This window comes from Sciurus vulgaris (assembly GCF_902686455.1).
Source record: "Sciurus vulgaris genome assembly, chromosome: 3".
Classification (NCBI taxonomy): domain Eukaryota; kingdom Metazoa; phylum Chordata; class Mammalia; order Rodentia; family Sciuridae; genus Sciurus; species Sciurus vulgaris.
In genome coordinates, this window is record NC_136463.1 from 55,970,821 (window position 1) to 55,979,745 (window position 8,925).

An 8,925-nucleotide genomic window follows, 5' to 3' on the forward strand; every position below is an offset into this window, starting at 1 on the left:
ATCTATAGGTGTCAACATGTCAATCTAAAAGTCGCTTTAGCTTCAAAACCCAAGGCACATTACTGTCCCCTCAGCTCCAATGACTAAAGATGCATGGGTGGAAGTAAGTGTGTGATGCACATGGAAGGAAAGGTTTGGAGTCGGTCCCCAGTTCTGCCTGGTCATTCATGAGTAAGAGTCTCAGCCACCCTGTAGAGCAGAGGTAGGACCTGAGCGTGCATTTTCACCTCTTACAAATGTTTCTCCCTCACCTGATTTTAGAAAACAGTGTGATGCATTCCTGCATTTCTTTTACAACAAACACAGGCAGGGTGGTGTGTAGAGTCCACCATGCTGTCTCAGGATGGTGTCTTAGGTCATTGCTGTGGTGACCCCCAGCATCAAGTGCCAGCAGTCCTGGATTGTAGCAAGTAGACCAGACCTCTTCACCAGTCAGTCTCAAGATGGTATTAAAAGGCACTGAAATCAGGTGTGGTGGCACATGCCTGTAATCTCAGCAACTAAGTGAGACCCTGTTTCAAAATAAAGGCTGGAGTGTAGCTCAGTGGTAGAACACCCCTAGATCCAGTCTCTAGTACCACACTCAAACAGAAGGCTTTGTAGATGATACTCCTCTTACTGTGACTGCTTTGGCAATTTCTCCTTTGTGAGGGATGGTGGGAGTGAGAAGTGGGCACAGGGTTTAGGATAGCCCCCAGGCCCTACCTCACCATCTGCTGCAGCACATCATTAAGTTTTTGTGGAAATACAGGATGCTTCAGATGCTTTATCATCACTGTCTGGCCAGGGGATGGCAACCATGTCTCTAGGCACTGTGGACCTAAGTGGGGCTGTCTGTGGGACAGCAGGAAAGTGGACGCTGTAGGGTGCCTGAACTGGAGAGGGTGCGAGAGCCACCAGAAATGCTGGGCATTGCCTGGCTTTGGCTCCAGCTGCATGTGTCCAGAAAAAATGGTCCTGAGGCTTCCAGGCCAGGCTGAACAGGGTAGTACCTCTCAGCAGGCAGTGTGCATTTGAGAAGGTCATGTCCCCTGACCTCTAGAGCCAGGCCATCTGGTCTAAAGCAGGATTAGTGCCAGATACTCCTTGTCTGGCTCCTGTATTTATCCCAAGATAAACTCCATCACTGAAGCACTGTGTGTGGAAACACTGTCACAGTGTCAGCCTCAGTCCCCTAGAGAGGCCTGAGCCAAGCCCAGACAAGGTCACAACTCAACTGCTTGTCCTCACAAGCCCTGGACCCTCCCTATTTGCCCACAACATTCTCCATTGCTTGTTGATCCCTGCACAGAGCTTGGTGCTGGGGCACAGCCTGCAGGGACTTTGCAGCATGGAAGGAAGTTCATCAACGGCCACTCTAGACCCCGAGCAGAGGGCATTGCCCAATAAGGGCTGTGTCAGGGGCTGGGCACAGCTTCTGCCTTTCTGCTGGGGCTAGACAGATGAGGAACTGTGCCCAAGGCTGGATGCAATGGGAAGGCATCCTGGAGAAATCTACTGTAAACTGAGTGAGGAGCCCTAGATCCTGGGAGATGAGTTCAGAAGGCTCCCTGCACACAGGCAAGCCTACACCTCCCCCCATCCAACTGGGCCCTGGAGGCTGAAGTCAGGGGCCTGAACATCCAGTAACTGGCATTTACAGGGAAGCCATACTAGGAGATGCTTTTTGTTCCCACTGCCCATGCACACACACTGAACTCATGTGACAGTCACTGCTGGACACCTGAAATGTCCCACTGGTTTGTCCTTATGACCAGAAAACCCACCAGCTTTTGGTAGAAGAGGGGTGCATATTGACAGAAGACTGAGCTGGAGACTAATTTTTTCCACAGTGATGCAAGTTGGAAAGTCCCTTTAACCCATGAAGTTTTCAATTCTGTGACCATAATAAGAACCCAAATGTCATTTTGAATTTCTCATGTGTATTTTATCTCTTGCTCAATTTAAGTTTTTATAGATGTCTCACCTCTGGAACTAGGGGACAAAGGGGATCTTGAGGCCTGGTACTTGGGTGAGGTTCAACTAGGGTTGCTGAAAAGCTGGTGACACCAGTCTTCCCACACTGTGTCCCCTTGATGGCTGGAATGAGGGGTCTGGTTGCAGAAGAGCCCCAAATTTGTTAAGAAGGAGTTCCTGGTAAGTGCTTAGGGTCAAAGGGGACCCCAGCCTAGCCCTAAGTTTGCAGCAAGAGGGGAGCCTATGCACCTTCCCTCCCAGAGAGGAGGAAGAGGGGAGGTGGGTGGTGATGAGGGTCAGGTGAGAAGCCAGGGACCACAGGCAGGCTTCTGGGCTTTCCACAACTCTTCCATGGCCTGCTCTGGTGGCCAGTACCTGTCCAGGATTCACTGAAAAGAGCAGGGCAGGTGCTGTTTGGGCCTTCATGTCTCTGAGGGGAGAGCCTGCTATGTGTTCTGCTGAGAGGTAGCCACTCAAAAATGGACAATTTCTGAAAGTTGGTAAGCTGACCCAGGTGTCACCCTGGCTGGAGGCAGTGAGGGGAGGGAGGCCTCAGGCTTGGCTCTGAACTAGCCTCACAGCTGGGTGAGGCCCAGTCCTTGCTTTTCTTATCCCCATGCTCTTGGATCCAGCATGTACTGGAGTTCTTGCAGCTGAGATTCTCATGGGGTTGGGCAGACCCAGCCCTGGAGCAAAGGTGATGCCTAGGGTGCAAGCACTACCTGTGCTGCCCCTCCTGCCACCAGCACTACCCCACATGAAGCTCAGGAGTCTGTCTGTCCCCATGAGGGCAACTTCCCCTGCCCCAGCCAGTAGAAGGCTCTGCATTTCTCCATGGTCTCTGGACTACCTCACAGCAGCATGCCCCACCCAAGTGCTAGCAGCACAGCACTGGTGTTCCTCCAGGGCTCCTGCTCACCTGGGGTGATGGTGTAGGCCCAGGTTGTCTGAGGTTACTAGGGGGCCTGAGCCCTGGAGCACCAGTACAGAGGAGCAATGGCTTGGACTTCCAAAGGCTCCTGCCTCAGCCTGGCTTAGCAACAGATCTACAACCAGGACCACCTAACTGCACAGCTCCTGGAAGCTGATAGGTGGCCAAATCTCAGCCTGGTGATGAGCATGCAGTATCCTGAACAGTGGCCATACCTTGAGTGTTGTGTCCAGTGTCCTATAAGGCCCACTTGTGTGTCCATCTCCTGGAATCTTTGTGGTTGGAAGTATGAAAGTGACACACCAAGGCCATAAAGCATGTCAGCCACCAGTGGGACTTGGCTCCAGACTCCTAATCCTGTACTCTTGAGCATGACTTGGACTGAGCTCCACCAAAACCTGCTGAGGCTGGTGCCCGAGATGCTAAGAGCCAGCATCCTCCCCTGGCACTGAGGCTCATGGTGTGGTTCCAGAGATCTGCATTGCAACAGGAGGCTCTGGAGTAAGCCAGGCTTTCTTGGAAGCCGGGGCAGGTAGAAGCACATGACATTATAACAAGCACTTGCTGTCCTGGGGGACCTGGAAGAGGCAAGACAGAGAGCTGCTTATTGAGGCCTATGGAATCCACTCCTGCCCCTCTCAGCACACTCAGGCTTCTTGACAACCTACCTGATGCTTCCTCCTCACTCTCCCACCCCAAAGGGAAGCACAGCAGGAGGTGACCAGGGTCAGGGCCCAGCATGTGACCACAACCAGGGCTTCTACCTGCTACTCTACTTTTCCCCCACTTCCTTTCTGAGTAGCTGGTACCCTTGGGAACATTCTGAATTCAGTGTTTCCCATGCAGTGTGTGGAGTGGACAGAATATTCTGTCTGCTCTTCTAAGGTCATATGGAAGGAGGCAGCAGTGTTGTTCCCATTTTGTAGGGTGAAGACAGGGTCAGAACAGTCACAGCCTTTGTCTGAACATTTGCCAGCCAATCACAGACCGTAGATTAGAAACAGAAGTCTTCCAGAGCCTGCCCTTCTGCTGGAGGCCCTGAGTGCCAGATCCACATTTCACCCATACCACCTCTTCCCCAACTGTTCCAGGTAGTCAGGCAGTATCAGGTGTTGGCCTTGCAAGATGTGGGCTGGAAGAAATTCCTTAATGCCAAACACTCGTGACACCTCAGGCCCTGGACTGGGGGAGACGTGCCTTGGTTCAGGGACCCAGGCCTCCCACTCCACAGCCATTGGTACTGACATGTGTCCACATGGGGCTGTGGTCAGATGATGAATACTTCTGGCATTCACCTGCCTGGCCCAGGCCTAAGCCTGCCTCTAGACCCCACTTTCCCACTTCACTATTCCTGGCACACCCGGAATTATCCTCTCCCTCCACAGCCCAGGCCAGTCAACTTGCTCTGCCTCTTTCTGATGAACCTCACCAGCATATTTTCTGTTCCACCATAGCAAACACTGAAGAATGGGGCCAGAACCATGGAAGAGCATCTTCCAGTTCTGGATGCTGGAGACCAAGGTCCAGGTGCAGGAAGGGCTGGATTCTCTGAGGTCTCTCCTTGCCATCTTCCCTCTGTGTCCTCCTATGGCTGTCCCTCTGTGTGTCCATGTCCTGATGTCCTTTTTTCACGAAGATACTAGGAGGATTCATCAGGGCCATTTTAGTGACCTCACGACCTGTGTCACTTCTTGAAAGACTCCATCTCCAGATAGTCACACTCTGAGGGACTGGGGGTCAGGGTCTCAATATATGAAATTGGGGGACACAATTCAACCCATGATACAGGGGCTGGTAATTTTGCTTGCTGCGGTGTAGGTGTGATGCACAGGCACTAGGTGCTCTGTGGAACAGGCTGGCCACAGCTTCCCCACAGAGGACATGCTAGGTGCCTAATGTGACTGATAAGGGCCAAGAAGCGGTGAGAGTTGTCACACAGAGAAGACATCAACTTCTTTGCCTCACCACACCATGGGCTATAGGAGAACTTATTTGTGTCCCATCAAGAATGAAGAGGACACAGCAGTGTGTACAATCTGAATTTCAAAGGTGTGGAAACATTGGAGGGAAGAATGCGGCTGGGTGTGAGTGTCTCTCAAAAAGCAAGGGAGTGCAGCACTAGGCCAGGACCCTCTTGATGGTGGGACATGACTGCATGCCCAGGGGAACTCAGCTGGATACATACCCTCTGCCCACCACCAGCAGAGACTGGATTCCACAGGCTGCAAGTAGCCCTGAGCCATGGACTCAAATCCAAGGGCCGTGACCTTGGGGAATTCCACACTGCTTACTACTACTGGTCAGATCCCTTCTACCTCAGGAGCCCAGATGTCCAGAGGCTGCTTGCTTGCTATTGATCATAGAGGCAATCAGTTCAGCCCAACCACCCTCTCCAGGACACCCCTGACTAAGGTGTAGGAGCCCAGGAATGAATTGAACAGCACAGCTGTTTCTCCACATGACCTTGGCAGCTCTACACTCCTGGGTCCTGCCTCAGACTCTTAAGCCTGGACTGGGACCTGAGCTACATTTTGCTTGGTGTCAGATATGCCAGGAGGAAGTGCTTATCTGGACTGCTGCAGGTTCTCCTCCCTGCTTCCAGGGCCCCCTCTCATTGCCACCATGTCTAGTCAGGTCTCCTTGGCCCTGGGTACTGTCACCTCACCAAGTGCCCCATGGATCCAGAAGCCAAGGTGCTATGTGAGCCAGACACTGCCCACATGAAGCAAGCAAGAGATGTGCAGGGTGGGTGGTCCTCAGCTCTTCCAGCTCCATCAGAGCTACTTCCCCTGGCCAGTGAGGGGCAGATGACTCCAGGAACACATCACCTCCACAACCAGAAGGGAAAATAGGGGTGAGGGGCAGGCATTGGCTGGGAGGTCAAGGGTCTCTGGAAGGGTTTTAGTCTCCACCAGCCATGTGTGGACTGACAAGGTTCTGGCTCTTTCAGAAAAGTAAATATTCAGAGTGCAAAGTGTGGGAATTTGGTCTTTCTTTCCAACTACCAAGATTCCTGGTATGAATAATGATCCCATTTTATGGAAAAGGAAACTGAGTACCTGAGGGGAGATGTGGCCAGGCAGATCACACCTGGTGTGAGGGCTGCTTTCCACATAGAGGACTGCATCTTCCAAACTGTGAAGAGACAGATTTCCTTGATGTTGTGGCCTCGCGTCTGCTGTATATGTAGGGACAGTCACCACTCTCCTGGGACCTAGCCACCATAAGTACACTGGTGCCCTCAGAGCCCACACCCCACACAGCCTGATGGACTGGTCAAGACTCCTGGGAGCAACCTGGGAGTGCACCACATGATCAAGCCTAGACCTTGGCCAGCATCCAGGCTCCGCAGTGACAGGAGGGGGCAGACATGCTTCCAACACCACTTCCATCTCCGTGAGTCCTCCCAGTATCCCAGAAGGAGGCCTGACTCCACTGACTTCCCAGGCAGAGAGCTCCAGCCACCCTGTCTGTGTCATTTTTATGGGCTAGTGGGAAAGGCCAGGGGTCAGCCAAGAGGAACAGCACATTCCTGTAAGGGAGTCAAGACAATACCTGGACTCGTCACAAGTGACCAGTCCATTGTCTGTGATGTAACTAAGCATCATCCCCTAGGTAACCTGAACAGTATGACAGGCAGCTAATAGTTCTGTAAGTAGAAAAATGCCCCAGAGACATCCTAGTTGTAACCCTGGGGACCTGCACCCACATCACCTCACACTGCAAGGGGACATTGCAGATGGGATGAAGCTAAGGATCTGGATGTGGGGAGGTGATTCTGGTTTTCCCAGGTGTCCTGATGTCATCACAGGTATACACAGAATGAAGTAGGAGACCAGGGGGCAAAGAAAGGGAGGTGGGGACAGAAGCAGAGAGGGGTCACACCAGAACTGCCCTTGGAAGCTGGGAGGAGCAGGGGCAGAGCTGTCCTTCAGTCTGTGGGAGGAATGCCACCAGCCACACCTTGCTTTCAGCCAGGAAAACCCATTTCAAGCTTCTGACCCCTGAAGTAACAGACGATAAATACATCTGTATTATTTCAAGACATTATTTTTGTTGTTTGTTACAGTGGCCACAGGAGACTAGGTCATTAGGGTCCTGCTTCCAAAGTGGACCCAGAGAAACAGAACTAGCCTAGAAGTTCTGCAGGGGAGGCTGCTCATGACCCCAATGACAGGAGCAGGGTCAGAGCACAGAGGCAGTGGACTCCTCAAAGGGGTCTGAGTTCTGTCCATGAAGGGGCCACTAATCCCACAAAGCCCTTCCCATTTCCTGTCATGTGTGCTCCCTGGCCCTCCCTCATCTGGCTGGCCTGCACTCCCACTACCAATGCTGAACTCCATGACAGTCACCCTTTGGGCCCACATATCTCCCAGGCAGTAAGTCCCTGGCACTCCACACACACAAGAAGTGACAGCTGCCCATCCCACCTGGCACCTCGATCTCTGGGATCCAAGTCACTGTGGCCTGGAGCACTCCAGGGAGGCTTCATCCAGGGGCAGCACTGGGAGAAGGTGGGTACATTTATTTTTTTTTCTTTTTTAATTATTTTGGAAGATGATGGGATTAATTATAAATTTAAATTGTAATAGTAATCTTTCACCAGGCAATATGTTTTAATAAAAGCAAACTGCTTTTTCAAAAATGATCAAATAACAACTCAAAATGCAAAATAATGATGAGAAATATCTGACTGGCCAACAGATTTAGCTTTCTCACTGAAAGAAACTTGAACTTCTCTTTTTTAGGAAAGGCAAACTGTAATTTCAGTACACAGTCATACAGAAAGAATTTGTCACATAGACTTGTTTTCATTTACTCAGTCAACTGCATATAGCTGTCTCAACTGGGATGATACATTTACGTAACTGGCTGCATTGGAGCCTTCCTTGTGAGCACCTTGAGATTTACAATGCACTTGGCCATCTTCCCATTTTCCTGCTGTGCAGACTTGCTCTGTACCACATGCTTCTCCACCCAGTTTATCATGTGCTCTTGTTCCTTTCATTGCATCATAATCTGCACAGAGATATGATAATCTAGGCAATTCTTTACTTCCTTATATACATTTTTGTAGCCATTTCTGGTAAGTAACTTCCAAGGTCATAGCAGTGTTATTTCTTTGGACATCAAAAAGATAGTGGCACTTCTGAACCAGCACCTGCTGTGACTTCTCCAACTCAATTGTATCCTGGATTTGTTTGATAGAAGCCTGCTTTAAAATCTCTTCTACTTGAGCAATTTTTTGCTCATTAAGATTATCAATGAGGCACCATATTTTTTAATTATGTAGACAAGTAACCATATATTGATATAGTAGAGAAGGTCTCCAGGGTAATCACATACATTTCTTTGGATAGAAAATAAAAAATAAGCCCAGTTCCAAGCAGGTAGGGTCCTGTCACATCAATTATAGGATAAAGATAGTAGGAGAATTCCCCAGGGATCAGCCCAGGACAAACTTTTCCTCCATATTCAGGAAGAGGTGATAGAGGAGCAAGACATGGCTGCCCTGTGTGAAAAATCCTTGTTGCCTGCTCTACCCCTGGTCCTAGAATGTCTGCATTCCTGAGACAGGGACCTCTGTGGCAGTGGCAGAAAGTGCCACCTGTAAGAGCTTGGGCAGCAAATGTCCAGGCAGCAGGCTTAGTGTCCCTATGACCCCAAACAGAGACTCTTTTCAGGGCCCACTTTCCAGTTTGATTGTTTTTAGTAGGACTTGGTTACTGTGGTAGAATGTATGTCCCATCTCATTTACCATCTTGGTCACTCTTGAGTGTACCATTAGTGGCATAAAGCAGCCAATTCTCAGGACCTCCTCATCTTCCCAGACTGAAGCTCCATCCCACTAACACTAAACCCTCCCTGCCTCTGGCCCTATCACTCACCACCCACTGTCTGTCCCCATGGATGTGACTCCTAAGGATCTCAGAGGAGTGGAATTCCTGAATGGTCTCATTTAGTGCAGGTTCCTCATGGTTCTTCCATGTTGTGCTATGAGTTAGAATTTTGTCCCTTTTCACATGTATTTTCATACA

The 8,925-nt window shown here is 50.5% G+C and overlaps 1 pseudogene across 1 annotated transcript; it reads right to left on the reverse strand.

Annotated features, from left to right (window-relative positions):
• Nucleotides 1-7,747: 7,747 nt before the first annotated feature.
• LOC306657699 (ATP synthase F(0) complex subunit B1, mitochondrial-like) lies at nt 7,748-8,672 on the reverse strand (annotated as a pseudogene). Its single transcript has 2 exons — nt 8,646-8,672; nt 7,748-8,495 (listed from the first exon to the last, which is right to left on the reverse strand). The product of its transcript is annotated as an ATP synthase F(0) complex subunit B1, mitochondrial-like (transcript).
• Nucleotides 8,673-8,925: the final 253 nt, after the last annotated feature.